At 39.2% G+C, this 26927-nt stretch overlaps 1 protein-coding gene and 2 long non-coding RNA genes across 8 annotated transcripts in view; 2 read left to right on the top strand and 1 right to left on the bottom strand.

Annotated features, from left to right (window-relative positions):
* Positions 1 to 21212, top strand: part of LOC101907516 (uncharacterized) — a 36176-nt gene extending 14964 nt beyond the window's left edge. The window contains exons 3-5 of one of the 2 annotated variants that reach the window (XR_805254.3): positions 5432 to 5621; positions 14382 to 14615; positions 16747 to 21212. This is a non-coding gene — a long non-coding RNA (uncharacterized lncRNA). The remainder of the gene's footprint in view (positions 1 to 5431; positions 5622 to 14381; positions 14616 to 16746) is intronic. The other variant, XR_233809.5, reaches the window with a different exon arrangement.
* UCK2 (uridine-cytidine kinase 2) overlaps positions 1 to 26927 on the top strand; it is a 125432-nt gene that overhangs the window by 15577 nt on the left and 82928 nt on the right. The window lies entirely within an intron of this gene.
* Positions 1 to 26927, bottom strand: part of LOC101907566 (uncharacterized) — a 45108-nt gene that overhangs the window by 13392 nt on the left and 4789 nt on the right. For 2 of the 5 annotated variants that reach the window (XR_009493817.1, XR_009493818.1), the window contains exon 4: positions 26220 to 26422. This is a non-coding gene — a long non-coding RNA (uncharacterized lncRNA). Of the gene's footprint in view, positions 1 to 24373; positions 24647 to 24706; positions 26423 to 26927 lie in introns of those variants that run through there. The other 3 variants (XR_009493816.1, XR_233810.5, XR_003033909.2) reach the window with 2 other exon arrangements.

The raw sequence follows: 26927 nt of genomic DNA, 5'->3' as shown, positions 1-26927 counted from the left end.
TGCAGATGACACCACCCTTATGGCATCATAAGTGAAGAGGAACTAAAAAGCCTCTTGATGAAAGTAAAAGTGGAGAGTTAAAAAGTTGGCTTAAAACTCAACATTCATAAAACTAAGATCATGGCATCTGGTCCCATCATTTCATGGCAAATAGATGGGGAAACAATGGAAATAGGGACAGACTTCATTTTGGGGGCTCCAAAATCACTGCAGATGGTGATTACAGCCATGAAATTAAAAGACGCTTACTCCTTGGAAGAAAAGTTATGACCAGCCCAGGCAGCATATTAAAAAGCAGAGACATTACTTTGCCAAAAAAAGTCCATCTAGTCAAAACTATAGTTTTTCCAGTATATGGATGTGAGAGTTGGACTATAAAGAAAGCTGAGTGCTGAAGAATTGATGCTTTTGAACTGTGGTATTATAGGAGACTCTTGAGAGTCCCTTGGAGTGCAAGGAGATCCAATCCTCCATCCTAAAGGAAATCAGTTCTGAATATTCAATGAAAGGACTGATGCTGAAGCTGAAACTGTAGTACTTTGGTCACCTGATGCGAAGACCTGACTCATTTGAAAAGACCCTGATGCTGGGAAGGATTGAAAGTGGAAGGAGAAGGCAATGACAGAGGATGAGGTGGTTGGATGGCATCACCGACTCAGTGGCCATGAGTTTGAGTAAACTCTGGGAGTTGATGATGGACAGAGAAGCCTGGCATACTGAAGTCTATAGGGTCACAAAGAGTTGGACACAAATAAGCAACTGAACTGAACTGCTTCTTGGAAGGAAAGGTGTGATACACCTAGACAGTTTGTTAAAAAGCAGAGATATCGCTTTTCTGACAGAGGTCTGCATAGTGAAAGCTATGGTCTTTTCAGTAGTCATGTATAAATATGAGAGTTGGACCATAAAGAAGGCTGAACACCAAAGAATTGATGCTTTCAAACTTTAGTGCTGGAGAAGACTCTTGAGAGTCCCTTGGAAGTTAAGGAGAGCAAACCATTCAATCCTAAAGAAAATCAACCCTGAATATTCATTAAAAGGACTGATGCTGAAACTCCAATACTTTGGCCACATTATGCAAAGAGCCAACTCATTGGAAAAGACCTTGATGCTGAGAAAGACTGAAGGCAAAAGAAGAGAGTGACAGAGGATGAGATGGTTGGATAGCATCACTGACTCAGTGGACATGAACTTGGGCAAAGTCTGGGTGATAGTGAGGGACAGGAAGGCCTGGTGTGCTGTAGTCCATGGGGTCACAAACAGTGGTACGTGACTTAGCAACTGAACAACAATAGTAACCTGAAGTTAATAACTTGTATAAAAGTGAAATGTATGACAAGAATAGCAACAAAGGATGTATGGGAGAAATGTAAGTATACTCTTGTATGATTTTAACATTTTATCATATAGTATAATAGTGTTGGGGCTTCCCTCATAGTTCAGTTGGTAAAGAATCTGCCTGCAGTGCAGGAGACCCGGGTTTGATTCCTGGGTCGGGAAGATCCCCTGGAGAAGGAAATGGCAATCCACCCCAGTATTCTTGCCTGGACAATCCCATGGACAGAGGAGCCTGGTGGGCTACAGTCCATGGGGTCACAAGAGTTGGACACAACTTAGCTACTAAACCACCACCACCACAATAGTATTTGAAGATAGAGTATAAGTTAAAGATGCAGTTGTAAACTCCAGATCAACCATTAAAAAACTAATACAAAAATACAGCTAATAAGCCAGAATGGAAATTAAATAGAATTTAAAAATTGATTAAAGAAAAAGGAAAAGGCAAAAAAAAAGGAGAGAATGAACACATCAGAAAAATACAAAATAGTAAAATGTTAGATTTAAACCTTACCATATGGAAAATTACACTAAATATGAATGGTCTAAACATCAAAATGGAAAGGCAGAGATTTTCATACTGGCTTAAAAAAAAAAAACCAATGAAATATATTAACACAAATTTATATATGGAAGAATATAATATATTCTTAAATTCATGTTAAAAAATATGCAAACATTACTCTTAAGAAAGGTGAACTGTATTAATATGAGACAAAGTAAACTTTAGGGCAAGTATATTACCAGGGGTAAAGAAGACATTTCATAATAACAGAAAGATCATTTCAACATAAAGACATAACAGTCTTCAATGTATATGCACTTGCCAGAGCTTCAAAATACATGAAATAAAAGCTGACAGTCTAGAAAAGAAAAATAGATAAGTCTACAATTATAGTTTGCTACAAGTAGATAGAAAATCAATAAGACTATAAAAGACTTGAAAGCATTATTAGCAAAATAGGTTTGAGATCTAAAATCAAAAAACATGAAAACATACAAATACCAGAAGAAACCGAGATGAATTTCTTTTGAACTAGAGAAGAGAAATCTGTTCTTAACTATTAAGCCAAATCAGAAGAAATGATAGGTAAAAGACTGATACATTTAAGTACTTAAGGATTTAAAAAAAATTTTTTTTGCATGGCAAAAAGTGCTACAGACATAGCAAAAGAAATGAAAACTAAAAGACAATAATTGCAGTTGTGCCACAGACAAAGGGTTGATTTAAATAAAAAACAGAAAACGAGAGCCAAACCATGACGAAAATGGAAAAAAATCACAATACACGGTTCATAAAGACAATATCTTTTAAACAAATGAAAGGATAATCACGCTTACTCACAATAAGAGAAAGTTTAAAACAATATTGAACACCATTTCTCAAATCTCATCCATCAGAAATCGAAGAATTTGACAACACACTCTGTTAGCATGGCTGTGAATTATCAAATACTGTCATATATTGCAGATGGTAATGCAAAATTGTACAACAGCATTGAAAGGAATTTGGCATTATGTGATAAACTTATTCAAATCAACTTTTAGGGAACCATTTTGGGTAAACAATGTGAGAAGGAAAGAAAAAAATCACAATTCTTACCTAGAATATCTACTTTCATGATACTGGCCCTCTTACATATTCAGATTGTCATTTCTTCCTATTCAAGAACTGATAACACAATTTTTTCTCCCCTAGGCTTTTCTTAGAGCAATTATGTAAAGTTCTGGAACCTATCAACATCCTTCTTTCTACTATGGCATTTTTACATATAGTCTGGAAAAGGAATACCTGCCCAAGTTTGCTGCTGTGTCCCCAGAGGGTCATTTTTGAAAGATATTTTACTTTTCAAAAGACTTTTACCTTTATTGAGGTATCATTGACAAATGAAATCATAAGATATTTAAAGTGTACATTGTAGTGATTTGATATATATGCACATTTTGAATGATTCCCTTCATCTAGATAGTTAACATGTCCATCACCTCACATATTTTTTTGTGTGCATGTGTGTGTTGAGAACATTTAAATTCTACTTTCAAAGCAAATTTTGATTATGCAATACAGTATCAAGTTAAAAAGGCCCAAAATGGAGTCATTTTTCCCCAAGGCAGCAATCCAAGACTTTTAAGTATAAACAAAGAGAACAAAGATTGTGGCTCATCACCCCATTTATGAAAGGGTTAAGTTGCAACTCAATGAGGTTGCCCGCCATCTGTACACTCTTTGAAGGGGCCGGAATGGGGTGAGGGAAACAGCATAGAACATTTTCTGCTTTGGGCCTGTAGATAACTAAGATCCATATTTAAGGAAGAATTTTAATGACCCTCAGTTCTTGAAACTTCCCATACACAGAAAAGCATCAAAATTATTAACTTGAGATATCTGTTCTTTGTAATTAGCAGTCATCTTTTACCCAAAATATGTTTGTCAACGTGTATTTATTTTCCAGGCCCCCCAAATCATATATATAATGGCTCCTCCCCTATGTCTTTGGAGTAGTCCCCACAGAATTACTGAAAGGCTATCTCCTGGGCAATAGTTCTCTGTAAAGTCCCTGAATAAAAGTCAACTCACAACTTTTACATTGACTGTTTTTCTTTAATTTGAAACAGGCATACCTCATTTTGTTGTACTTTATGTTATTGTGCTTTGATTTTGACAATTGGTTTGTGGAAACCTCGTGTCCCCAGTGGCTCAGATGGTGACGAATCTGCCTGCAATACAGAAGACCCAGGTTTGATCCCTGGGTAAGGAAGATTCCCTGGAAAAGGGAATGGCTACCCACTCCAGTCTTCTTGCCTGAAGAATTCCGTGGACAGAAGAGCCTGGTGGGCTATAGTCCATGGGGTTGCAAAGAGTTGGACATGATTGAATGAATAACACAGATACATTTTTTTTAGACATAATGTTATTGCATGCTTAACAGACTATGTGCTTAGTCGCTCAGTTGTGTCTGACTCTTTGGGACTCCGTAGACTGTAGCCACCAGGTTCCTCTGTTCATAGGGATTCTCCAGGTAAGAATACTGGAATGGGTTGCCATGCCCTCCTCCAGGGGATCTTCCCAGCTCTGGGATCGAACCCAGGTCTCCCTCATTGCAGGCAGATTCTTTACCATCTGACCCACTAGGGAAGCCCTTAATAGACTATGGTATAGTGTAAACCTAACTTTTATGTACACTGGATAAGCAAAAGTTTCATGTGACTCACTTTATTGCAATATTTGCTTTATTGTGGTGGTCTGGAACTGAGCACACAGTATCTCTGAGGTATGTCTGTAATTGCAGTTTCAGCATTCACAGAAATGTGACCTTTAAAACAGTTGGTCTGAAATTACAGGATAAAGACTCCTGCTGTTTCCTTCCCCACCCACCCAAAAAGGTAGCCTGGACTGAAACAATGTTTTCTGTTCTTTTGCTAATACCTTCTTGCCCCACTCTCCTGCTGCCTATAACCTTCCAAGGCTGCCTGCTGCCTTGTAACCCTCCATTTCATACAACTCCTCAAAACACTCTTTTAGTTGCTAGATGGCTTCTTTTTTTTCTTCTTTTCTTGCACTGTATCCTTCAGAATAACCCCACCCCACTGGGGAGAGATGATGTTCAAGAGGCAGCCAGAGCCAGGTCAGTGCTGGTGTTCAGTCATATCTGATACTTTGAGACCCTGTGGACTGTAGGCTGCCAGATTTTCCAGGCAAGAATACTGTAATGGGTTGCCATTTCCTTCTCTAGGGCACCTTCCCAATCCAGGGATCAAGCCTGCGTCTCTCGTGACTCCTGCTTGGCAGGCAGATTCTTTACCACTGCACCACCTGGGAAGCCCATTAGGTGCTAGATGGGATCCTATCCAATTCATGAATTGCCTTATATTAAATAAAACCAATTAATTTTAAAATTTACTTGAAGTTTTTTTTTTTAAACCAGTTACCAGCTATAGTCACCATGTTTTACGTTTGATCCTCAGACTTTATTAATCTTATAGCTAAAAATTTGTATACTTTTACTAACCTGTCTCTATTTTCCCCACCCTCAGGCCCTGATAACAACTTTTCTTTACTCAGCTTCTCCGTGTTTCTCTTTTTTTTTTAAAGATTCCACATATAAGTGATACATGAGACACAGAGGGAGCAGATGGTGTTGGAAAACACAGTCACATCTAACTCTTTGTGACCATGTGGACTGTAGCCTGCAAGGCTCCTCTGTCCATGGGATTTCCCAGGCAAGAATACTGGAGTGGATAGCCATTTCCTTCTCCAGAGGATCTTCCCAACACAGAGATAAGTGAGAACAATACAGTATTTGTCTTTTTCTGTCTGATAGATTTCACTTAGCACAATGTCCTCAAAGTCTACCCACATTCTCACGAATAAAATGATTTCCTTCTTTCTCACAACTGAGTAATAGTTCACTGTGTAGTCATGTATGGATGTGAGAGATAGATCATATAGAAGGCTGAGCGCCAAAGAATTGACACTTTTCAACAGTGATGTTGGAGAAGACTCTTGAGAGTCCCTTGGACTGCAAGGAGATCAAAACAGTCAGTCCTAAAGGAAATCAGTCCTGAATCTTCATTGGAAGGACTGATGCTGAAGCGTCAATATTTTGGCCACCTGATGCAAAGAATTGACTCATTGGAAAAGACCCTAATGCTGGGAAAGATTGAGGGCAGGAGGAGAAGGTGACGACAGAGGATGAGATGGTTGGGTGACATCACTGACTTGATGTACATGAGTTTGCAAGCTCCGGGAGTTGGTGATGGACAGGGAAGCTTGATGTGCTGCAGTGCATAGAGTTGGACAGGACTGAGTGACTGAACTGGACTCTGTGTGTGTGTATATATATGCCACATCATTTTAAAACTTATTTATTTAGGCTGTGTTGGGTCTTCCTTGCTGCCTGAGGGCTTGCTCTGGTTGGGGCGAGTTGGTGCTACTCTGTAAGTTGCTGTGCATGGGCTTCTCCCTGCAGTGGCTTCTCTCTGTGGAGCATGGGCTTTAGGTGCACAGGCTTCTGTAGTTACAGTCCGCAGGTTCTAGAGCTTGGGCTCAATAGTTGCGGCACACAGACTTAGTTACTGTGTCTGGAATCTTCCCATACCAAGGATCGAACCCATGTCCCTTGCATTGGCAGGCAGATTCTTACCACTGGACTACCAGTAAAGTCCATGCTACATATTCTTTATCCATGCTCTATTCATTCGTCTATTTATGGACACTTAGGCTGTTTCCATATTTTGACTATTGAGAATAATGCTGCAATGACATATAAGTCAACAGGTGTATCTTTGATATCCTATTTTAATTTCATTTGGATATATATCCAGAAGTAGGATGGCTAGGTCATATGGTAGTTCTAGTTTTATTGTTTGAGCAACCTCTGTGTTATTTTCCATACTGGCTGCACAAATTTGCAGTCCCACCCACAGTGTACAAATATTCTCATTTCTCTGCATCCTCACCACCACTTGTTGGTTTGATAACCATTTTAACAAGTGCAAGGTGATATTTCATTGTGGTTTTGATTTGCATTTCCCAAAGTGAAAGTGGAGAGTGAAAAAGTTGGCTTAAAGCTCAACATTCAGAAAACGAAGGTCATGGCATCCGGTCCCATCACTTCATGGGAAATAGATGGGGAAACAGTGGAAACAGTGTCAGACTTTATTTTTCTGGGCTCCAAAATCACTGCAGATGGTGACTGCAGCCATGAAATTAAAAGACGCTTACTCCTTAGAAGGAAAGTTATGACCAACCTAGATAGCATATTGAAAAGCAGAGGCATTACTTTGCCAACAAAGGTTCGTCTAGTCAAGGCTATGGTTTTTCCTGTGGTCATGTATGGATGTGAGAGTTGGACTGTGAAGAAGGCTGAGCGCCGAAGAACTGATGCTTTTGAACTGTGGTGTTGGAGAAGACTCTTGAGAGTCCCTTGCAAGGAGATCCAACCAGTCCATTGTGAAGGAGATCAGCCCTGGTATTTCTTTGGAGGGAATGATGCTGAAGCTGAAACTCCGGTACTTTGGCCACCTCATACAAAGAGTTGACTCATTGGAAAAGACTCTGATGTTGGGAGGGATTGGGGGCAGGAGGAGAAGGGGACAACAGAGGATGAGATGGCTGGATGGCATCACTGACTCTATGGACGTGAGTTTGAGTGAACTCCGGGAGTTGGTGATGGACAGGGAGGCCTGGCGTGCTGTGATTCACGGGGTCGCAAACAGCTGGACACGACTGAGCGACTGAACTGAACTGAACTGATGATTACTGATACTGAACACCTTTTCATATACTTGTCTTTTTTGTGTCTTTAGAAAATTATCTATTCAGTTCTTCTGTATGCTTTTAATTAGACTGATAGTTTTTTGTTGAATTGTGTGTTCTTTATATATTTTGGATATTAATCCTTTATCAAATGTATGATTTGCAGATATTTTCTCACACTTCATAAGTGGGCATTGCGTACTGCTTGTTTCCTTTCCTTGGTTAGATGTAGTCTCGCTTGTTTATTTTGGCTTTTGTTACCTCTGCTTTTGGTGACAAATCCAAAAAATCATCACCAAGCCTGATGTCAGAGTGCTTACTCCCTATGCTTTTTGCTAGGAACTTTATGATTGCTGGTCTTACACTCTAGTCTTTAATCCATTTTGAATTGATTTTGGTGTATAATGGTAGATAGGGGTCCAGTTTCATTCTTGTCCAATTTCATTCATTGATTTCATTCTTGTCCAGCTTTCCCAACACCATTTATTGAAGAGACTATTTTTCCCCATTGTATATTCTTGGTTCCTTTGTTGTAAATTAATTAACCAAATATGCATGAATTTATTTCTGGGCTCTATTTTGTCCCTTTGAGCTATGTGTCTGTTTTTATAACAAAATGATAATGTTTAGGTTACTATAATTTTGTAATATAGTTTAAAATCAGAATATGTAATACAGCTTTGTTCTTTCTCAATTTTGTTTTGGCTGTTTGGGGTCTTTTGTAATTACGTATGAATTTTAGAATTGTTCATTCTATTTCTACAAAAAATGTCATTGGAATTCTGTAGGGATTGCACTGAATTTGAGATTTCTTTAAGTAGTATGAAGAACATTTTAAGAATATTACTTCTCCCAATCTGTGAGCACAGAAAAACTTTCCATTTATTTCTTTCATCAACATTTTATAGTTTTTAGTATACAGACCTTTTATTTCTTTGGTTAAATTTATTCTTGGATATTTTCTTTTGATGAAACTAAGTGGTGTTGTTTTGTTATTTTCTGTTTTGTATAGCTCATTGTCAGTGTTTTTAATACAATTAATGCTTACATATAGAGTTTGTATCCTGCAACTTTGATGAATTCATTTATTAATTCTAACAATTTTCGTTAGAGTCCTTGAGGGTTTCTATATATAATATTATGTCATCTGCAAGTAAAGACATTTTTACATATTCCTTTCCATTTTGAATGCCTTTTCTTTCTTTTTCTTGCCTAACTGCTCTGGCTGGGACTTCCAGTACTATGTTGAGTAAAAGTAACAAGAGTAAGCATCCTTTGCTTGTTTCTGATCTTAAAGTAAAAGCTTTCAGCTTTTTGCCATCAAGTATGATGGAAGTGAGAAATAGATTTAAGGGACTAGATCTGACAGATAGAGTGCCTAATGAACTATGGTCGGAGGTTTGTGACATTGTACAGGAGACAGGGATCAAGACCATCCCCATGGAAAAGAAACACAAAAAAGCAAAATGACTGTCTGAGGAGGCCTTACAAATAGCTGTGAAAAGAAGAGAAGTGAAAAGCAAAGGACAAAAGGAAAGATATAAGCATCTGAATGCAGAGTTCCAAAGAATAGCAATAAGAGATAAGAAAGCCTTCCTCAGCGACCAATGCAAAGAAATAGAAGAAAACAACAGAATGGGAAAGCTAGAGATCTCTTCAAGAAAATTAGAGATAGCAAGGGAACATTTCATGCAAAGATGGGCTGGATAAAAGACAGAAATGGTATGGACCTAACAGAAGCAGTAGATATTAAGAAGAGGTGGCAGGAATACACAGAAGAACTGTACAAAAAAGATCTTCACAACCAAGATAATCACGATGGTGTGATCACTCACCTAGAGCCAGACATCCTGGAATGTGAAGTCAAGTGGGCTTTAGAGAGCATCACTATGAACAAAGCTAGTGGAGGTGATGGAATTCCAGTTGAGCTATTTCAAATCCTGAAAGATGATGCTGTGAAAGTGATACACTCAATATGCCAGCAAATTTGGAAAACTCAGCAGTGGCCACAGGACTGGAAAAGGTCAGTTTTCATTCCAATCCCAAAGAAAGGCAATGCCAAAGAATGCTCAAACTACCACAGAATTGCACTCATCTCACATGCTAGTAAAGTAATGCTCAAAATTTTCCAAGCCAGGCTTCAGCAATATGTGAACCAGGAACTTCCAGATGTTCAAGCTGGTTTTAGAAAAGGCAGAGGAACCAGAGACCAAATTGCCAACATCTGCTGGATCATCGAAAAAGCAAGAAGTTCCAGAAAACCATCTATTTCTGCTTTATTGACTATGCCAAAGCCTTTGACTGTGTGGATCACAATAAACTGTGGAAAATTCTGAAAGAGATGGGAATACCAGACCACCTGACCTGCCTCTTGAGAAACCTATATGCAGGTCAGGAAGCAACAGTTAGAAATGGACGTGGAACAACAGACTGGTTCCAAATAGGAAAAGGAATACGTCAAGGCTGTATATTGTCACCCTGCTTATTTAACTTATATGCAGAGTACATCATGAGAAACGCTGGGCTGGAAGAAGCACAAGTGGGAATCAAGATTGCTGGGAGAAATATCAATAACCTCAGATATGCAGATGACACCACCCTTATGGCAGAAAGTGAAGAGGAACTCAAAAGCCTCTTGATGAAAGTGAAAGTGGAGAGTGAAAAAGTTGGCTTAAAGCTCAACATTCAGAAAACCAAGATCATGGCATCTGGTCCCATCACTTCATGGGAAAAAGATGGGGAAACAGTGGAAACAGTGTCAGACTTTATTTTTTGGGGCTCCAAAATCACTGCAGATGGTGACTGCAGCCATGAAATTAAAAAACGCTTACTCCTTGGAAGGAACGTTATGACCAACCTAGATAGCATATTGAAAAGCTGAGACATCACTTTGCCAACAAAGGCCCGTCTAGTCAAGGCTATGGTTTTTCCTGTGGTCATGTATGGATGTGAAATTTGGACTGTGAAGAAAGCTGAGCACCGAAGAATTGATGCTTTTGAATTGTGGTGTTGGAGAAGACTCTTGAGAGTCCCTTGGACTGCAAGGAGATCCAACCACTCCATTCTAAAGGAGATTGGTCCTGGGTGTTTTTTGCAAGGAATGATGCTAAAGCTGAAACTCCAATACTTTGGCCACCTTGTGCGAAGAGTTGACTCATTGGAAAAGACTCTGATGCTGGGAGGGATTGGGGGCAGGAGGAGAAGGGGACGACAGAGGATGAGTTGGCTGGATGGCATCACTGATTCGATGGACGTGAGTTTGAGTGAACTCCGGGAGTTGGTGATGGACAGGGCAGCCTGGCGTGCTGCGATTCATGGGGTTGCAAAGAGTCAGACACGACTGAGCAACTTAACTGAACTGAACTGATGATGTTAGCCAGAAGTTTATCTTAGTGACCTTTACTTTGTTGAAGTACATTCCTTCCACACCGACTTTTCTCGAAGTTTTTTATCATAAACGGATGTTGAATTTTGTAAATGCTTTTTCTACATGATCGTATAATGTTTATCCTCCATTTTGTTAATGAGGTATAGCAAATTGATTGATTTGCAGATTATGAGTCATCCTTACATCCCTGGAATAAATCTCACTTCATTATGGTATATGGTCCTGTTAGTAGATTGTTAAATTTGATTTGCCAATATTTTGTTGAGGATTTTTGCATCTATGTTTATCAGGGATATTGATCTGTAATTTTCTTTTCTTGTAGCATCTTTGTCTGATTTTGGTATCAGGGTAATGTTAGCCTCATTAAATGAATTTGGAACTGTTCCCTCTTTTTCTGTTTTTTTGGAAAGGTTTGAGAAGGATTGATATTAATTCTTCTTTAAATGTTTGGTAGAATTCGTTAGTAAAGCCATCTGGTCTAATGTAGGAAATGCAGTGTTTCCTTATTGACTTTCTGTCTGGATTACCTATCCATTGTTGAAAAGGATTATTTTACTATTATTATGTTGTTATTTCTTCCAGGTCTGACAGTATTTGCTTTATATATTTAGGTGCTCCTCCTATTTTGGATGCATAAATATTTACAAATGTTACATCCTGTTTTCGATTGACCCCTTTATCACTATATAATGACCTTCCTTTTTTCTTCCTACACGTCTTTGCCTTAAAGTCTGTTTTATCTGATTGAAATAGAGCTTTGTACTTGTGCTCAGTTGCCCAGTCGTGCCCGACTCTGTGACCTCATGGATTGTAGCCTGCCGGGCTCCTCTGTCCATGAGGATTTTTCAGGCAAGAATACTGGAATGGGTTGCCATTTCCTCCTCCAGTGGAAGTATAGCTTACTCCTGCTTTCTTTTGGTTTCCATTTACAAAGAATACATTTTCCCATCTCTTCACTCTTAGTCTGTTTCCTTAGAGCTTCAGTGAATCTCTTATAGGCAGCATATAGTTGGGTCTTGTTTTTTTTATTCCATTCAGACACTCTGTGTCTTTACGAGGCAGGGGACTGCATCTTTTAGCATGCGGGATCTTAGTTCCCCAACCAGCAATGAAACATGTGGCCCCTGCAGTGGAAGCGTGGAGTCTTAACCACTGGACTGCCGGGGGAGCCCCAAGACATTCTATGTCTTTTCATTAGATAATTTAGTCTTTTATATTTAAAGTAATTATTGGTTTAGGTGTGGACTTACTGTTGGCATTTTGTTAATTGTTTTCTGGCTGTTTGTAATTTCTTTGTTCCTTTCTTCTTCTTCTTTTGCTCTCTTCCTTTTGATTTGATGATTTTCCATAGTCCTATGCTTATTGGTACCACTGTTATCTTTTGTATATCTGCTATAGGGTTTGCCTTAGGTTACCTCGAAAATCCCATGGACAGAGGAGCCTGGTGGGCCACAGTCCATGGGATCGCAAGAGTCAGACACGACTTAGCTACTAAACCACCACCACCAGCACCACCACCACCACCACCATGATACATAAAACACATATTTTACTTTTCTTTTCCATTCAAATCATTTTCTTGTGAAATGCCACTACGCTTTTGGAATTTCTTATCTTCAATTATTAACTAGTATATTTCCACAACATTCTTATTTTCATCTGTGGTTTTGCTTGTAATCTGAGCAATTCTCCACTATTACTTTCCAAAACTTCATGAAAGTCCTACATCTTTTGCAAGAAATTTGCAATTTCATTTTGAAAACAGTTTGGAGTGAATTTTCAAACAGGCTAATAGGAACAGAAAGATGTTATGTAAGGAAGGATATCTAATGACTAATTTTATAAGTGGCTGATTTACTGGTAAATATATAGCAAGGCAACTTTTGCTCAATCTCTCAACTGTGGGGACTTTTAATGAAGCCTTGACTAATAAAAACCCCCTGCAGGCATGTAATAGGATTGTGGTAAGTTTTATATGAAATAGTACCCATGAATGCTTAACACTGAGTTAGACAAGGCTGTGGTCCTAGTGTGATTAGATTGACTAGTTTTCTGTGAGTATGGTTTCAGTGTGTTTGCCCTCTGATGCCCTCTTGCAACACCTACCGTCTTACTTGACTATGCCAAAGCCTTTGGCTGTGTGGATCACAATAAACTGTGGAAAATTCTGAAAGAGATGGGAATACCAGACCACCAGATCTGCCTCTTGAGAAATTTGTATGCAGGTAATGAATGAGTAAGTGAAGGAATCATAGTGAATGAGTCATAGTGAATGAGTAAGTGAATGAGTGAATCATAGTGAATGAGTACGTGAAGGAATGAATAAATGAATGTCTCCTTTAACTTTTTCTTATTACAGTAATCTCACAGTATCTACTGAGCCTTCCTCAAAAGTAATTTCCCCTAAGCCCTGAAAATGTTTTGTTCTGTGCTTTTAATTAAAAAAAAAAATTTTTTTATGAGGCAGATACCTCTGTAGTAATATGGAATAGTCTCTAAGATACAGTGATAAATACAAAATGTAGAACAATTTGTAGCATATGTTTTTGTTTTTTTTTAATTGGAGAGAGAACACACACACATTTTTTGTCTGTGTGTTTGATATGTACATAGACAGTCTTAAGGATATGTAAGAAACCATTAAGAGTGACTGCCTTTGGATAGTAACATTAGGAACACACATAAGATTTATTTTTTATTGTATACTTTTTATTGCTTATTTTTTTACTTTGTGAATGTATAAACATGTGTATGTTGCTTGTATATATATATATATATGTATATATATATATAACTTGATAAATTTTTTACCATTTCTAAAACCAAAATAAATGGTAAGCAGGAGGACTGGAATAATGTGGGATTATTACTAAATTCATGTTAGAAAAATATTTAATGTGAGTTTGTTACATGTATATATAGAAGCATGTAAGGGTTTAAAAAATATTTTTTCTAGGTCTTCATCTGCCTGAAGCTTTACACATTGTACATTTCAAGTTGGCCTAAAGGGTTCAGTTCAGTTCAGTTGCTCAGTTGTGTCCGACTATTTGCGACCCCATGAACCGTAGCACACCAGGCCTCCCTGTCCATCACCAACTCCTGGAGTTCACTCAAACTCATGTGCATTGAGTTGGTGATGCCATCCAGCCATCTCATCCTCTGTCGTCCCCTTTTCCTCCTGCCTCCAATCACTGCCAGCATCAGGGTCTTTTCCAATGAATCAACTCTTCGCATGAGGTGGCCAAAGTATTGGAGTTTCAGCCTCAGCATCAGTCCTTCCAATGAACACCCAGGACTGGTTACAGACATATAAAAATTGGATAGGATTTAATAGTTATACTTTTTATTTTTAAAAAATATTTCCACTTATTCATCATATAATTTGGTTTTTGACAGAAACTTAGACCTCTGGCCTTTCTTTGGGATTGGAATGAAAACTGACCTTTTTCAGTCCTGTGGCCACTGCTGAGTTTTCCAAATTTGCTGGCATATTGAGTGCATCACTTTCACAGCATCATCTTTCAGGATTTGAAATAGCTCAACTGGAATGCCATCACCTCCACTAGCTTTGTTTGTAGTGATGCTTCCTAAGGCCCACTTGACTTCACATTCCAGGACGTCTGGCTCTAGGTGAGTGATCACACCATCGTGATTATCTGGGTCGTGAAGCTCTTCTTGTACAGTTCTTCTGTGTATTCTTCCCACCTCTTCTTAATATCTTCTGCTTCTGTTAGGTCCATACCATTTCTGTCCTTTATTGAGCCCATCTTTGCATGAAATGTCCCCTTGGTATCTCTAATTTTCTTGAAGAGATCTCTAGTCTTTCCCATTCTGGTGTTTTCCTCTATTTCTTTGCATTGATCACTGAGGAAGATTTTTTTATCTTTCCTTGCTATTCTTTGGAACTCTGCATTCAGATGCTTATATCTTTCCTTTTGTCCTTTGCTTTTCACTTCTCTTCTTTTCACAGCTATTTGTAAGGCCTCCCCAGACAGCCATTTTGCTTTTTTGTGTTTCTTTTCCATGGGGATGGTCTTGATCCCTGTCTCCTGTACAATGTCATGAAGTTCATCAGGCACTCTATCAGATCTAGTCCCTTAAATCTATTTCTCACTTCCAATGTATAATCATAAGCAATTTGATTTAGATCATATCTGAATGGTCTAGTGGTTTTCCCCACTTTCTTCAATTTAAGTCTGAATTTGGCAATAAGGAGTTCATGATCTGAGCCACAGTCAGCTCCCAGTCTTGTTTTTGCTGACTGTATAGAGCTTCTCCATCTTTGGCTGCAAAGAATATAATCAATCTGATTTCGGTGTTGACTAAGAGTGATAAAGTTGGCTTAAAGCTCAACATTCAGAAAACCAAGATCATGGCATCTGGTCCCATCACTTCATGGCAGATAGATAGGGAAACAGTGGAAACAGTGTCAGACTTTATTTTTGTGGGCTCCAAAATCACTGCAGATGGTGACTGCAGCCATGAAATTAAAAGACGCTTACTCCTTGGAAGGAAAGTTATGACCAACCTAGATAGCATATTCAAAAGCAGAGACATTACTTTGCCAACAATGGTTCGTCTAGTCAAGGCTGTGGTTTTTCCAGTGGTCATGTATGGATGTGAGAGTTGGACTGTGAAGAAGGCTGAGCGCCGAAGAATTGATGCTTTTGAACTGTGGTGTTGAAGAAGACTCTTGAGAGTCCCTTGGACTGCAAGGAGATCCAACCAGTCCATCCTAAAGGAGATCAGTCCTTGGTGTTCATTGGAAGGATTGATGCTGAAGCTGAAACTCCAGTACTTTGGCCGCCTCATGCGAAGAGTTGGCTCATTGGAAAAGACTCTGATGCTGGGAGGGATTGGGGGCAGGAGGAGAAGGGGATGACAGAGGATGAGATGGCTGGATGGCATCACCAACTCAGTGCCCATGAGTTTGAGTGAACTCCAGGAGTTGGTGATGGACAGGGAGGCCTGGCGTGCTGTGATTCATGGGGTCGCAAAGAGTTGGACGTGACTAAGTGACTGAACTGAACTAGACCTCTGGCCACACAAAGTTTTGTTTCTGTGGCTTTTTTTCCATCATGGATTTTACAGTATTCTTGCATATATTACCTAAAAAATATGCTTAAATATTCAAATTAAATGTTGCATATATGATTTCTTCCTAAAGCATAGTATACTTTGTCAGTGCCCTACTCATCCTTAGGTCTGATTGTTGTATTTATGCCACCAACTTCCAGCTGCCTGAGGTCTTCTGGCATCTGGAGCCTTCCTTTCCTAGTGAGGTCACTGGAGGCTAAATTAGTTTAAACTTTAAAAGCAATTTAGCAGGTTGTATCAAAGGCCCTAAAAATGTGCATACCCTTTGATCCAACTAGAGGAAATAATCAGATAGATGGGTCAAGATATGGGTCAAGAAGTACATTTAAGGGTGTTTTCATATTCTTACCTAATTTAAAAAACAGTATCTAAATGTTAAAAAAGCAGACTGTTAAATAAATTGTAACAAATTTGTGCAGTAGAATACTGTTCAGTACTTCAAATGATACAGATGTTTATCGGTTACATTGAATGCTATTAGTTCATTGGTAAATATGTGTTAGGACAATCTTTGCTTCTCACTTCAATCTCTTAATTGTAGATACTAGACTGATGAGATCTTGACTAGTAAGGACCACTTTTTAAAAAGTTCTACATACATATAATGCATAGAAAAACATCTAGAATATTGACAATAACCTGTCATTTGTTGTCTCTATTCTAGATATCCCAGGTGGTGCAGTGGTAAAGAATCTGCCTGCCAAGGCAGGAGACACCAGAAACACAGATTCAATCCCTGGGTCAGGAAGATTCCCCTGGAGAAGGAAATGGCAACCCACTCCAGTATTCTTACCTGGGAAATCCCATGGACAGAGGAACCTGGTTGGCTACAGGCCATGGTGTTGCAGAGAGTCAGACACGACTGTGCATAGCACAGCACACTGCAGGTCTTGCATACGGTGGCAAATATTTAGTAGCTTATTAAATAAATAATGAAGAGAGTCAATGATGAGAATGTGTTATAAAGTAAGAGTTTTGATTATTTCAAATTTGTACAGTTGAAGTCCCTTTTAGAAAGTAAAGAAAAGAGGGGAAAAACCAGGTAGCAGGTTATACACTAAACTGTTAATGTGAGTTATATCTGCCTGGGACTTTAAGGGTGATTGTTTTCTTTATACTCACTTAAGAGTTTCTAATTTGACTATAATTCTATATTACTTTTATAATGGAGAATAGTAAAAGTCAAAACTATTACATTTAAGATTAAAAATACTCAACAATAACAACAGTGAAGCTTTATGGTCTTAATACACAAAAGACTATTGTCTGTGTTGGCCAATTATGTTCCTTTGTAACAAATGTATTACACTCATTTGTGGGGCATCCCATGTAGAATACAGCTGAAACATTTCTGTAAACAATGCATAAATTATATTGGGTTTATTTCACCTATGGCGGGCCAGTTTTGCACAGTACTTAGAAACTTAGGAAAATTGCAGGGTTGTTTATCAACTAATAAATAAGCTACTATTAAAGCCATTTGGAAAATATTCTCCTGGGTTGTAAGATGTTATTGATATGGAGGTGTCTGAATGTACTTTTTTAGGGAAAGGAGAATTTCTAATGTTTTTAGTTAAATTACTTTATCTTAAATAAAGGAGAACTGGGGCCTTCCCTGGTAGCTCAGTGGTTAAGAACCTGCCTGCCAATGCAGGAGACATTGGTTTGATCCCTGATCCAGGAAGATCCCATGTGCCACTGAGCAAATAAATATGTAATTAAAAAAAAAAAATTAGAGCTGCAGATGTAATTTGTTTAAATGTTCAAAGTTTCAAATAGTGAAGTCAAAGGTTATTTTAAAAACTTGAGGTTGCTTTGGGATGTGGTTAGATGTCTCTGCTAAATATTCCCTAGTGTTTTCCATAGGATCACATTTTCTTGTCATAGCGTGTTCAAGTACCTGTACCAGTCTTTAGATTGTAAGCTCAATAAGAACAGAAATAATATCTGTCTTACTGGCAAATTACAAGAACTTAACATTTAAAAAAAAAAAGAATGTATAAATGAATGGAGTTGTGATTTTAAAAAAACGTTTTATTAGAGTACAGTTGATTTACAACGTTGGGTGGTTAGTTTCAGGTGTACAGCAGATTGAATCAGTTATTCAGTTCAGTCAGTCATGTCCAACTCTTTGCAACCTTATGGACTGCAGCATGCCAGGCTTCCCTATCCATCACGATCTCCCGGAGTTTGCTCAAACTCATGTACATCGAGTTGGTGATGCCATCCAACCATCTCATCCTCTGTTGTCCCCTTCTCCTCCTGCCTTCAATTTTTCCCAGCATCAGGGTCTTTTCCAGTGAGTCATTCTTCACATCAGGCAGCCAAAGTATTGGAGCTTCAGCTTCAGTATCAGTCCTTCCAGTGAATATTCAGGACTGATTTCCTTTAGGACTGACTGGTTTGATCTCCTTGCAGTCCAAGGGACTTTCAAGAGTCTTCTCCAATACCACAGTTCAAAAGCATCAATTCTTTGGTGCTTAGCTTTCTTTATAGTGCAACTCTCACATCTATACATGACTACTGGAAAAACCATAGCTTTGACTAGATGGACCTTTGTTGGCAAAGTAATGTCTCTGCTTTTGAATATGCTGTCTAGGTTAGTCATACCTTTTCTTCTAAGGAGCAAGTGTCTTTTAATTTCATAGCTGCAGTCACCATCTGCAGTGATTTTGGAGCCCTCCAAAATAAAGACTCTTACTGTTTCCATTGTTTCTCCATTTATTTGCTATGGGATTGGATGCCCTGATCTTAGTTTTTTGAGTATTGAATTTTAAGCTAACTTTTTCACTCTCTTCTTTCACTTTCATAAAGAGGCTCTTTAGTTCTGATGCTGAAGCTGAAGCTCCAATACTTTGGCACAGAACTGACTCATTGGAAAAGACCCTGATGCTGGAAAAGATTGAAGGCAGGAGGAGAAGGGGACAACAGAGGATGAGATGGTTGGATGGCATCACCAACTCGATGGACATGAGTTTGAGCAAGCTCTGGGAGATCGTGATGGACGGGGAAGCCTGGCATGCTGCAGTCTGTGGGATTGCAAAGAGTTGGACACGACTGAGTGACTGAACTGAATGTGTATATGTCAGTCCTGATCTCTCAATTTATCTCTCCACTTCCCTCCTCCCCACCATAACCATAATTTTTTTTAGATTCCACATATAAGCAGTATCAGATGATAGTTGTCTTTATCTGGCTTACTTCACTATGTATGACACTCTCTAGATCCATCCACCACCTCTGCAAATGACCCAGTTTCATTCCCCTTTTTATGACTTGAGTAATATTCCATTGTATATCTGTATTACATCTTTTGTATCCACTCCACTGTTGATGGACATTGAGGTTGCTCCCATGTCCAGGCTATTGGAAGTAGTGCTGCAGTGAACACTGGGGTGCATATATCTTTTTGAATTATGGTTTTCTCCAGAAAATGCAGGAGTGCATTATATGACAGCTTATTTTTGTTTTTTTAAGGAACCTCCATACTGTTCTCCATAGTGGCTGAACCAATTTACATTCCCACAAACAGTGTAAGTCTTTTCCACACACTCTCCAGCATTTATTGTTTGTAGATTTTTTGATCATGGCCATTAGAATTGTGATTTAGAACAAGAAAATAAAAGGTTGGGGTTTTGAAATGCACTATGGATATGGTTCCTTACACACTGATGCAGAGGTATATGTTTCATTAAGATTTGAGTTTTTTTTTTTTTTTTTTTAAGATTTGAGGTTTTAAGGTGAGATATTTACATTTGTAGTATAGCCAACTGCAGTACGTGAAATGCCAAGATACAAATATACTACTAAAAATTCCTATGAGGTGTAACAATGTAGAGAATAATGGTAGATAAGCTCCCTCAGTTGTGTCCGACTCTTTGCGAGCCCATGGACTGTAGCCCACCAGGCTCCTCAGTCCGTGGGATTTTCCAGGCAAGAGTACTGGAGTGGGTTGCCATTTCCTTCTCCAGGGGATATTCCCAACCCAAGGATCAAACCCGGGCCTCCCGCACTGCAGGCAGACGCTTTACCATCTGAGCCACCAGGGAAGCTCAAGCTACATATCATAATTATATAAATTCAGAGCCGGGAGGGAACTAAAGAGCATCTAAAAGTCAATCCTTTCATTTTATATGTGAATAAATGATAACCAATAAAATTTAAATAACTTACAAGGTGACATAGCTCATTACTGGTAATACCAGACTATGTGCCAGGTCTCCTGACTTGTTGGTCTAGATCTCTTTTCCGCCTAAACCAAGGCAAGCAAGCCAGTGGGGTGTCATAGGCAATCCTTTTGTTCTTTGAACATGGTAGTCCAGATTAGCATGGTTCTTTAGCCACAGAGAGCAACACCAATGTGAGGTCATTAGGAAGGGCATTGTAAAACAAACAGAAGAGTTCTCATCCAGAATACTGTACATAGCTCTGTGTCCACACCAGAGGAAAGATACGCTAACGCTGGAGAAGAACCGCAGGAGGACATGAAACTAATCTGACAACTGGAAGAATAGGATATAAATGTTCTGATATTTCAGCCTGAGAGGTTAAAGGAAAATAATTGTGGGGACTGGACCTGAAACTTTGGAAGTTGCAATACAGAAGAAAATGAGACCCTTCCACAGAATAGGCCTGGATGCCATTGTCAGAGGTGGCGATGAGTCAGATGATCCAGAACACTGAGCAGTGTGATAATTCCTGTGGCCTTATTTACAAAACCCTTTCTCTTGTCATTTCAACTCCCACCTGATCCCTGGAAACGTCACCAATGGAGAAGGGACAGTGAGTGCCTAGTTGTCTCCCTTGGCGACAGTGGCGCTCCAGCTGCCAACAGGCTGACACTGACTTGGAGTTCTTCCTCTGTTGACCTTCATTTCATTCCAAATCCTGGATTATTGTGAATGAGAGACACCTTCTCTCCATCAGTCATAACTGTCAACTACTCATGTCTTTTATCCATTTTCTCTTGTCTGCTAAACTAATTTTATGTCTGTGAATACTTTCCTGTGTAAGTATGCCTTGATTTATAATAGCCATAGTGAAAACTGTTTGTTATGAAACTGTCGGAACATTCAAAAATGTGTTTTGTGTATCCAAAAAGAAATAAATTATCCCAGTTTGTTTCCCATCTTTGGTGTGTTCCATGTCTTCCTTAAAGTTAATTAGATGTCATAGTGTTCAGCTTTCCTCTCCTGAGGGTTTTTTCCTTCTTTTATCTTTCCTTTTACATTTAACATTTTTAAATATTTAGTGTTATTTGTTTGGCTGTACTGGGTCTTAGTTGTGGCATGCAGGATCTTCAATTTTCATTTTGGCATGTGGGATCTCGTTCCTCAACCAGGAATAGAACCTGGGCCCCATACGTTGGGAGTGTGGAGTCTTAGCTGCTGGATCACCAGGGAAGTCCCTGTACTTTAGTACTCTTTCATGCATATTTTGTGTGTATATATATATACATCTGGCTGCATCAGGTCTCAGTTGTGGCACGTGGGATCTTGAGTGCATCGTGCAGGATCCTTCGTTGTGGAGCGTGGGCTCCTACAGTTGCGGTGTGCAGGCTTAGTTGCTCTGCAGCATGTGGGATCTTAGTTCCGAGACCAGGGATCAAACCTGGGTTCCCCACATCTCAAGGCAGATTCTTAATCACTGGACCACCAGAGAAGTCCCTTGTACATATTTTTAAAAACTCTGATATTTTCATATTTATTTGAAAGCTTAGAGGTATTGATATGTCTATTTTTCATTAGCAGAAACTGATGAACTCTTCTGCTAGTGGGCAATTATTCTAAAAAAAGCTTTGCAAAAAATATGAATATTAAAAACTGAATAATAACATTAAACTGATAATAACAATTATCTCTAAGGGAGGAATTAAAGAGAACTTCAATATTCTATATAAAAATTTTCTTCATTGATTTTTATACACTAAACATCTATAACCTAAGCTAGAAAACAATTATAATAAATATTAATAACATTAAATATGTGATATCTAATAGCTGAAGTAAATAGATATCTTTCTTAGTGTGAATAGGTCTCTTACAGCCTCTTTCAAGCTAGCAAAATACTGTTCTTTGTAAGAGATAATTTGCTGTATGGACTCTTGGTTACTAGCACTTTGAGCTCCACAAAATATTGGCTCTGCCTTTTAGTAATAGGCATACCAAGAAAAGGATTCTGCACTTTGGTAAAGCACTGGCTTCAACAAACATAAGTGAGTTTCTTTATTGCAGTATTTCTCAGGGTGTTTAATATGCTAATGTGCCCTGTCACTCCCGCCTAGAAGTTAAAGTGGGAACAGAGGATAGTACACAGGTTTTTCCAAACTTACTTGTTTCCAACACCTCTTTTCCTCCCAAAACCACTGTTCCAAGGCACATATTTTGGGAAATACTGCTGCAGGATATTAAAGAAAGAGTTCATTTCATAGAGATAGGTAATGAAGGACACTAACTCTTCTTATTGCAGGATTTATCCATATCTAAATATACACTGCTCTCTGCACATCGTTTTTGAGCCAGATCTAGAACATTGAAGGTATAGATTTTTCCAATATTAAAGTAACCTTACATTTTTAAAATAAACCTTGTTTGTGATAGACTATTCTTTTATGTGTTGATATATTTAAAATTGGGCTTCCCAGGTGGTGCTAGTGCCTGCCAGTGCAGGAGACATTAAGAGACACAAGGTTCGATCCCTGGGTCAGGAAGATCCCCTGAAGGAGGGCATGGCGACCCGCTCCAGTATTCTTGCCTGGAGAATCCCATGGACGGAGGAGCCTGGAGGGCTACAGTCCACAGGGTCTTACAGAGTCAGACACAACTGAAGCAACTTAGCATAGCATGCATATTTAAAATTGTGATTTATATTTAGGATTTTTACTTACTATGCTTATAGGAGAGACTATATGCTTATACAAAAACCCTTTAATTTTCCATTCTTGTCCTGTGTTGTCAGGTTTTGGTGTTAAATTTCTTGCTGGTCACATAAAATGAATTGTTAAATGTTCCATCTTTTTTTTTCTCTCTGGTAGTTTGTGAAATCTTGGTGTTAACTCTCCTTTGAATGTTTGGTAGAATTCCCTGAATAAAGTTTCAGAGCCTGGAATTTTATCTTGCTGTGTTTTATTTCACTGGACAGTTTTCAATTTTGCAAGAGAATCTCATATCGGCAAGAGGAGTCAGACCCTATTCAGTGTAGGGACCACAGTCCTACAAACCTCACCAGTAACAAGTAGTGGACTTAGCTGGACTCAGTCAGGGCTTCCCTGGTGGCTCAGAAAGTAAAGCATCTGCCTGCTATGCGGGATACCTGGGTTTGACCCTTGGGTCGGGAAGATCCCCTGGAGAAGGAAATGGCAACCCTCTTCAGTACTCTTGCCTGGAAAATCCCATAGACGGAGGAGCCTGGTAGGCTACAGTCCATGGGGTCGCAAAGAGTCAGACACGACTGAGCGACTTCACTTTCACTTTAGTTGGACACAAGGGAAAATGCTTCAAGCATCCCTGCAGCTTGAAGATAAGGTTCAGGTTCAGAGCAAGTGGTGAAGCAGCCAGAAATTTAACAGGGCAATCCTGGAATTGAAGCAGGGATAGAAGAGCTGAGATAAGCTGCTCACCCTCTTGGCTGACTGGGACACTACACATGTATAGAAGAGATCCAACAGACCTTGGAGAATCCAGCAAAAACTAAAAGATGAGGGAGACTTGAGTACAGGCTGAAGCTTTGAATGCATTCCATAATCCACACATATCAATCAGCAGAGCCTAACTGGCTCAAGGTATTTGAGTACAACCTTTGCCCAAAGCATTGACTGACCACTAAGCAATTAGTCATAGAGGAAATCACTAGGGAGCCAGGCTGAGCAAACACAGCAAACTAACAAGCAAAAATAAAACAGCAGAAGGACTTTCCCAGCGGCACAGTGGTTAAGACTGTGTCTTCCAATGCATGAAGTGTGGGTTCGATCCCTGGTCGGGGAACTAAGATCTCACATGCCACAGGGTTAGGCCAAAAGAAAAAAACTAATTAATTAAAAATAAATATAACAGCAGAGACAGGAGGCTGTACATCAGGGAAATGGAGTCTGCAGTTTAAGCATCTTATTAAACAAAAAATGAAAAATCCAATAACCATCAGAAATATAAAATGGAACTCAGAGTAGCTAAAATATATTATCTAAAATTTCCAGTTTTTTTAAATAAAAAATTACTAGACATGCAAAAAGACCTAGGAAAGTTATACGCATATACAAGAAAAACAAACAAACAAAAAAAACAAAAAGAAGAAACTAGGAACAGACCCAGCTTTTACTTTTAGCAGAGAAACACTCCAAGGCAGCCATTATAAATTTGTTCAAATAACTTTAGAAATGCTAACAATGAATCAACACAAAGCAAATCTCAATAGGAAAATAGTATTAAGAAGAACCAAATGGAAATCCTAGATTTGAAAAGTATAATAACTCAAATGAAAAATTCATTACATGGTTTCAACAGCAGATCGGAGATGACAGGAGAAATAATTGGTGAAGTTGAAGACAGACTAATAGAAATTGTCCACACCTAAGGACAGAGAAAAAAGAGGATTGAAGCAAATTAAACAGAGTCTTGGAAACCGTGGAGTCAAGTATTCCAGCTTTAATGGGAGTCCCAAAATGGGGAGGGAGAAAGGAGAAGAAAACATATTTTCAAGAAACTGGCCAAAAAACATCCGAAATTTCATGAAAAACCTTAACTTACAAATCCTAAAACTCAATGAAATTTCAACAGGATAAAAGAGAACCACACCTCGACATGAGGCAAATTTCTGAAAACCAAAGGCAAAGAGAAAAATCTTGAAAGCAGCAAGGGAAAATGACTCATCATATTTAGGGGGACAACAATTAATAGCTAACTTCTCACTAGAAATAATGAAGTCCAGAAAGACAGTAGAATGACATATTAAAAGGGCCAGGGACAAAGTACCATGCTCTTAACCAAGAATTCTATATCCAATAAAACCATTCTTTGAAAAGGAAATTGAAATAAAGATATTACCAGATAAGCAAAAACTGAGAGGAGATGTTACTAGCAGACTTATTATACTATACTGTTAGATCTACTACAGATTGTCAGGCTATATAAAAAAGCAAGATCCAAGTATATACAGTTCATAAGACATACATGTTAGATTCACAGATACAAATAAGTTAAAAAATGGAAACCGATATACCATGCAATCAGTAATCATAAGAGAGGTGGAGTGGCTTATTAATGTCAGACAGAATTGGCTTTAGGACATAGAATATTCTGAGAGATAAGCAGGGACATTTCATAATGGATCTGACCCCTCATAAATGTATACATACTTAACAAAAGAGTCCTAAAATACATGCAGCAAAAAGTGACGTAACTGAAAGGGAAAATTGATAATTCAACAATTTTAATCAGAGATTTTAAGACTTTGCTCTCCATATATGGTGACCACGAGAAGCACCTCAAAGAACTCAGCCTGCAAGCAACATAACTGACCAAGAGCCCCAGCTAATTAATGTCCCTACTGCCAGCAAGTTGGGATAGTGCATGTCATTTCAGCCGGCTGAATACAGGCTTAGAGCTCAAAACTGAGCTTGTGTTGGTCAGCCAAGGCAGGACCGGTAGAAAGATGTCAGGGTCTTGGTGGTAAACACCTAAGATCCTAAGATATGGGTGGGGACATCTGGATAGGTGCCTTTGAGGATACTGTCTTTGCAAACACCATGCCCCTGGGTCCTCTGTGCTGGCAGAGGTGACCCATATTCCTTAAAAAGAGCTAACACTTCCATTCTGCTGGCAGTGGGTGCTCTCCTCTGAAGTTGCCCTTACCCCCACCACCTCCCCTGGCCAGCAGGCTGTGTCAGACCTAAGTAAATTACACTCAAAATTCTACTTGTGAGTGTGTGTGTGTGCGCCTGGGGAATGTTGCTTTTTTTAGTTTTCTCAGTCTCTGACTAAAAATATTTCTGAAACACTAAGTTCTATCACTCAAACCTTTAGGCCTCTCTGCCACCAGGAACAGCTGTAATTTCATTATGAAGCAGAGTTGAATTAATTTTCTCTCCTAATGATCTGGGGAGCGTTTGCTTTGAGATACCGAAGTAACTTTTCAGCAACATACCATTTGAACACCGAGCAAAAACTAATCTGCTAAATCTGCAATCTCATTTAGCCTCCAACACAAATTGGCACCTCAGCATCACCTCCAGGACAGTCAGACCTGCCATCCGTGGCCACCAGTCTAAATGTAGCTACTCCTCTGAGATTGATGCCATCAGCTGTACCATCTTCTGCTTCTCCTGTTGACAGTTACTAGGGCTGGGACTAGAGAGAGACAAAGAAGACATTTAGAACAAACACATATGGAAGACTCCTTTTTAAGGCCCACCCTACACTAGCTTCCCTGGTGGCTCAAGACAGGAAAGAATCTGCCCGAAATGCAGGAGACCCGGGTTTGATCCCTGGGTCGGGAAGATCTCCTGGAGGAAGGCATGGCAACCCACTCCAGTATTCTTGCCTGGAGAATCCCCATGGACAGAGCAGCCGGTGGGCTGCAGTCCATGGGGCTGCAGAGAGTTGGACACGACTGAGCGGCTAAGCACAGCACAGCTACTCCAGCACTTGCTCCATCCGAGAGTCAGGGCCTCCTTACATTTTGACACCCTTGTGTCACCCTAGTCCCAGCACTGTACATCACCAACCATAATGTCCATTATGGTGTAATGGACAAAGCATCAGCCCTAGGGTGAAGGGGGAGGGGTAGAAGTAGACTATTTACAGAGAAAGTGACCTCGGAGCTAATTGAGGAAGGTGAAGGAAGTCACTGCAG

Source organism: Bos taurus, chromosome 3 (genome assembly GCF_002263795.3).
Source record: "Bos taurus isolate L1 Dominette 01449 registration number 42190680 breed Hereford chromosome 3, ARS-UCD2.0, whole genome shotgun sequence".
NCBI lineage: Eukaryota > Metazoa > Chordata > Mammalia > Artiodactyla > Bovidae > Bos > Bos taurus.
This window is presented reverse-complemented; position numbering and strand designations above follow the sequence as displayed.